This window comes from Glycine max, chromosome 17, assembly GCF_000004515.6.
Source record: "Glycine max cultivar Williams 82 chromosome 17, Glycine_max_v4.0, whole genome shotgun sequence".
NCBI lineage: Eukaryota > Viridiplantae > Streptophyta > Magnoliopsida > Fabales > Fabaceae > Glycine > Glycine max.
The window spans coordinates 23,964,121-23,970,120 of NC_038253.2; positions in this window are offsets into that span (position 1 = coordinate 23,964,121).

Here is a 6,000-nt window from a genome sequence, read left to right on the forward strand (position 1 = left end):
TTAACTTTTTTAACTTTTATTCAAGAGTATCTTGATGTTCAAAATGTCTAGACATAAAGGGCCACACACTTAGGCAGCTAAGCTTTCTGAGTGGTTAGTCACAACATTCATTACTAAATATTTGATATGTTTAGGAGAAACTAATGTCAATGTGTGTTTGTTCATGTTCAAAAGATCATTACATAAATGAATATAACTTTTAGTTATTATGAAAGCAAATTATGTAATGATTATTCAGCACTCAGAAAGTTAATGTTTTGAATGTTGTACTCGGAAAGACATTGTATAGAATAGATCTTGTTATGTAATCATGTACAAAATCATTTTTATGTTTTTATGAAAGATTTCATACTTTGATGCATATAATTAAACTGGTTTAAAACATATCTCGTTATCCCAAAGATGATTTAGTTTAGACATTCAATTTTACAAATCAGTTAAGCTTGTTGTGAAACTTTTCTTATGTATGCATTATGGTGTATGTCATTATGATGCTCAAACGTTCTGATGCAAATGCAGTATATAAGATAACAAATAACATAATGTAAAGAGAAAGGGAAGAAAGGATTCAACACATGAATTTTTATACCGGTTAACCGCAACCTTGGGTTATGCCCAATTCTCACTCAAATTAACGAGATTTTCATTAACACAACTAGCAACATGTTGGGCTAGCCAACTGCTGGATTTTTACCATTGTCAACAACTTGTTAGGCTTCCAACTAGCTAACTACTAGACAAACAACTTATTGGATTGTCACCTTGCAAGCTAATTGCTAGACTTTCAACATCTCCTCACCACAACACCATTCTAGGTCTTAGCTTGGAGATCACCCACTCAAACACAACATCGAGAGACAATACAAGTATTTTATTTCACCTCTTTAGGTTACATAAGTATTATTTCACTCTAGCCTCTTCAGGCTGCACTCTTAAAGACTCCTTCTAAGCTACCCACCTTCCATGGATTCCTTATATCACTTCTCTCACATCCAAACTTAACCCACTTGGTTAATTTGGGATACATACAGATTACAAGGAGAATGTGCTTGAAGGCATCTTACAACTAAACAATACTCATAGCTTGGATCTTTATTAATGCTATGATTGTACTTCACTCTATTTTGTTCATTTCTACTAATTAAAGGATCATTGAAGGATCATGGAGGGGGAGAAAGGAAAAGCTACCATGATGATTCACCAAGATGTTTTGGTGATGCCAAAGCTCAAAGAGTTGTTTCAAGATTAAAGAATCAAGCATTCAAGATTCCACTCAAAGATTCAAGAATCAAATGAAGAAATCAAGAAGCATCAAGCCAAGTCAAAGTAGGTAGTAAAAAGTATTTTTCAAAAAACATCAAATAGAACACTTTTTGTTTTAAAAAAGGATTTTCAGAAATCTTCTAAGTTACCAGAGTTTTTACTCTCTGGTAATCGATTATCATTTGGTAGTAATCAATTACCAGTGACCAGGATAGTTTTCAAACTGGTTTCAATGCTTTGCAACGTTCCAAAATGATTTTCAAATAGTGTAATCGATTACACTATATTAGTAATCGATTACAAGTGAATCTGAACGTTGGAATTCAAATCCAATTGTGAAGAGTCACAACTTTTCATAAAATACATTGTGTAATCGATTACACCATTATGATAATCGATTACCAGTGAATGTTTTTGAAGAAAATATTAAGAGAAATAACTCTTAACATGGTTTTCTCAAAAGGTATCAAGGTTCTATAAATATAAGACCTTGACACGCATTTTAGATACACAATACAATATACAATAACACAAAAAAAACCTTTGCCAAATTCATTCTAAGTTTTTGTTCAATCTTTCCTTGAAGAAAAGAAAATTCTACAAAAACAAAAATTGTGTTATCCTTCTGTTTTTCTCTTATTCTTCATTTCTTCTCCCTCTTGCCAAAAGAATTCAGAGAACTAACCGTCTGAGAATTCTTTTGATTCCCCAAACAAAAAATTCAAAGAACTAACCGTCTGAGAATTCTTTGCCCAAACACTGAATTCAAAGAACTAACCGTCTGAGAATTTTGTGTAAGAAGCGGGTAGCTTCTTGGTTGTAATAGTGAACACAAGGGAGGATACATCCTTTGTGGCTCGCTTCAAGTAGAGGGTACATCTACTTGGTTGTTCAAAGAGAACAAGGGAGGGTACATCCTTTGTGGCCCTTTGCTTGTAAAGGATTTTTACAAGGAAAGGAAATCTCAAGAGGTTGCTTGAGGACTAGATCTAGGCACGGGTTGTTGTCGAACCAGTATAAAACTTGTGTTTGCTTTCTTCTTTCCTACGCTCTTTACTTTTTCGTTGTGCACTTTTTTTTCCGCTTTACTTTTGTCTAAGTTATTGTTTCTGTTCTTTACTTTCTCATAACTTAGTAGTAAAGCCTAATTGAATCTAGTAACATTAAGAAGGATAAATTTTTAATTAGTCAAGACACGTTCATAATTAATTCAACTCCCCTTCTTAATTATTATGAGGCCACTTGTTCCAACAGGTCTTAGCTTGGAGATCACCCACTCAAACACAACATCGAGAGACAATACAAGTATTTTATTTCACCTCTTTAGGTTACATAAGTATTATTTCACTCTAGCCTTTTCAGGCTGCACTCTTAGAGACTCCTTCTAAGCTACCCACCTTCCATGGATTCCCTATATCACTTCTCTCACATCCAAACTTAACCCACTTGGTTAATTTGGGATACATACAGATTGCATACAAGGAGAATGTGCTTGAAGGCATTTTACAGCTAAACAATACTCATAGCTTGGATCTTTATAGATGCTCTGATTGTACTTCACTCTATTTTGTTCATTTCTACTCATAAAAGGATCACAAAGGATCATGGAGGGGGAGAGAGGAGATGAATCACATTTTTGCACAATGTAGGTTGTCTCCTACCTTCTGTCTCATGTTCTATAGTGGTCTTTTATCAGTATATAGACCCCACAGGTCAAACTAGTCGTTATGATAGTTGGGTCTCTTCTTCTCTCTCTTTAAAAACTTCCTTCATGTCTGAAATGGTCCAAAAAAATAATTGTTGGAAGTGGGGCCCTTATCTCTACAATAACTTCTTAAAGAAGTAGAAATATGCCAGTTGTACTTGACTTGACAAATTTGAATTCATTTTGAAGTTTTCCATTCTGAAGAACAAATATGATAAGCTTTTGAAGGTACATCAGAATTGCATTCTGATGTTGCTGGGAATGGATTTTTTTTTATGTAGGTTCCTTCTTATGAAGATAACATGATATAACAATGTAGATAGCTCAACTCCATTAATACAAACACTTCTTCACAACGCAGATCATTCTAAAGTAGCATACTTCAGCATAGGTAACATGTGAAGGTTGTTGTTGCTATTGTGTTAGTATTTTTTCCTTGGTTCAGACTTTAGCCTAATTGGTATTGACCTATATCTAGAATCAATCCCAATTAGAGAATTTTCTCACTTCGAGAATCAAACAAATGTTTATCGACTAGACTATCGATTCCTAAGATCAACCAATACGTGATCAATCTAGAACAAGCTTTAAGAGAAGAAAAATAATAATAATAAAATTTAATAACTATACTAAAAGAAGAGTATTACTTGAACTTGAGTTCAGTCGTTTCCAACCCCAACAGATGAGGAGATTAGTTTCTTATAACTTGATTACAAATTCAAAAATCCAACATACAAAAACATAATATAATCAAGCTAAAAGCCCTAGGAATCGTGCTCCCTCTTTCTCACACACACACAGAGAACTATTGCTTCAAACGTTCCAACATGCCCCTTTAATCACACCTCAGGCCTTTTATATTCTAATATGGGCTTGGGCTTGTCACGGCCTCCTAGCTTATGCATGAGTAATGTCTCGCTTAAGTGAGACCTTCTGCTTTTATTTTCTTTAGCTTTTGACTCGCTTAAGCATACAAAATGTCTCCCTTAAGGTTTTTGTGTCCCTCCATTGACTTGATAGCCTCGCTTAAGCATCTTGATGCTTAGGCTTAAGATGCTTAAGTGAGGCAATCAAGTCAATAGAGGGACAAAAAGTATTTCATTGACTTATCTCAGTTAAGTGCATAACATGTCATACTTAAGCAAGCTTGAATTCATCATTCATCCTCTAAGTTCTTTTTGCTCAAGTGATCAGGAAGGCTTGCTCAAGCGAGGCATGCCAATTACTACTCCAATTGGTTCTATCTTGGCTCGCTTAAGCGCACAACAAGCCGTACTTAAGAAAGCAAAACTCTTTGTAATTTTGACTCGATTTCTTGCAAAAACTCCATAAAAACATCAAGAGATTCTAAAAACTAGCAACCTAAAGATTGTAGGTGTTAATTCTTAATATTGAATTAAAACAAGGTTCACTATACCAAAAAAGTTAGATAATTACCTTAAATCATATGTGAAATTAAATTAAATTTGGTTCAGACTTCGCAAAGTGTCTTTAGTCTTCATTCTGATATTGAACAATAGATATTCTCAAGGACAAGTCTCAACTTTCTTTTGTTTGTATCTTAAAAGGTTGTTAACATACATCTTTTAATGAGCCCTCTATGTGTCTTCCTGTATATGGAAGATGTGATATTATCAACCTTAGTCTTTTGATGAGTCAACTATCTTTTGTGACTGCACATGTATGACGTGATATTGCTTTGTATCCTATTTTGATGTCAACTTCACTCTTCTGATGAGTCCTCTGTGTGTGTCGCTTCATGTGGAAAACATGATGTTGTTGCGTCATTCTGATGCACAAATCCTTCATGATCTTGACTTCAATACATCATTTTGATTTTGTCATATCAGAACTTTCTTGTCTTGATTATGATTATCTTCAAAGTATCATTTTGATGTTCTCATTCTCATAGTCCTCAATTAGACCATTGTCATAGACATTCAGGCACTAGTCTCATGTTAATTGGACCACTACAACATAAGCAATCTTCAAAGCATTACAGTTGCATTAATTTGAGAGGACAAAGTGACATTTTTATCTTGATCATCAATTTTTTCAGGAAAGATGTATATATTTCTCTTAGATTTCTATAGACACTGAGATCATCTCAAATTCAATTTTGTAGCTCAAGAAGTCTTCAAATTTGTGCACACATATCAAGTTATCTAGGCAGATCATTGTCTGCAACTTCAGGCTCAATTTTGTCAATAATCCAGGTTGTTTCAGACGATAACTCTTTCATGAAAGTTGAAGCTCTTTTTTTTAAGATTTCCATATCCACCAAGAACATATCAATTTCATTTCTAGAACTTCAAATATGATGTCTAGAATAAACTTATCTTGCTAATGCAATTCCATTATGAGTATGTTGCAGTAATGTTATTCTTCACAATTGCTCATAATTGTTCCATCCAGAGCAATGCTCTTTTGTACTTTAGTTGTTGATTACTTCTTTGGTATCGAAGTTTTATCTTCATCTAATGAGCATGTTGACTGTAATGCCCCTAATTGTTGACTTCTTGGCAACTCTTACACTATAACACTTCACATGATGACACTTCAATTAACTCCTCGTTGGTCAAAACCCTATATAGGTAGCCCTTTTAGAGACCTCGACAATCTACTTCAGCTGCTTTCAGGATCAATCATTGTTCCTACAAACCAATATAAGACTTTTCAGTGTACTTTGTCCTCACTTACACGCTTTTCAGGAAACTTCCCAGAAGGTCACTCATCTTATAACTACTCCAAGCCAAACATGCTTAACTATGGAGTTCTTAAGTGATATGCTACCAAAAAGTAGATGCATCTTGTTTATATAGGTAGTGCTTAACTATGGAGTTCTTAAGTGATGGACTACCGAAAAGTAAATGCATCTTGTTTATATAGTTAGTATCAATTAATTCATTTAAGTCATCTTCAGTAGTATTGTCTCATACCTGCATAACCTCTGGATCCCTCTCTTTTTGATGTGATTCGTCAAGGTGTTACATTGACTTCATTGTAGTACACAACTAAGGAAACTTTGAGTC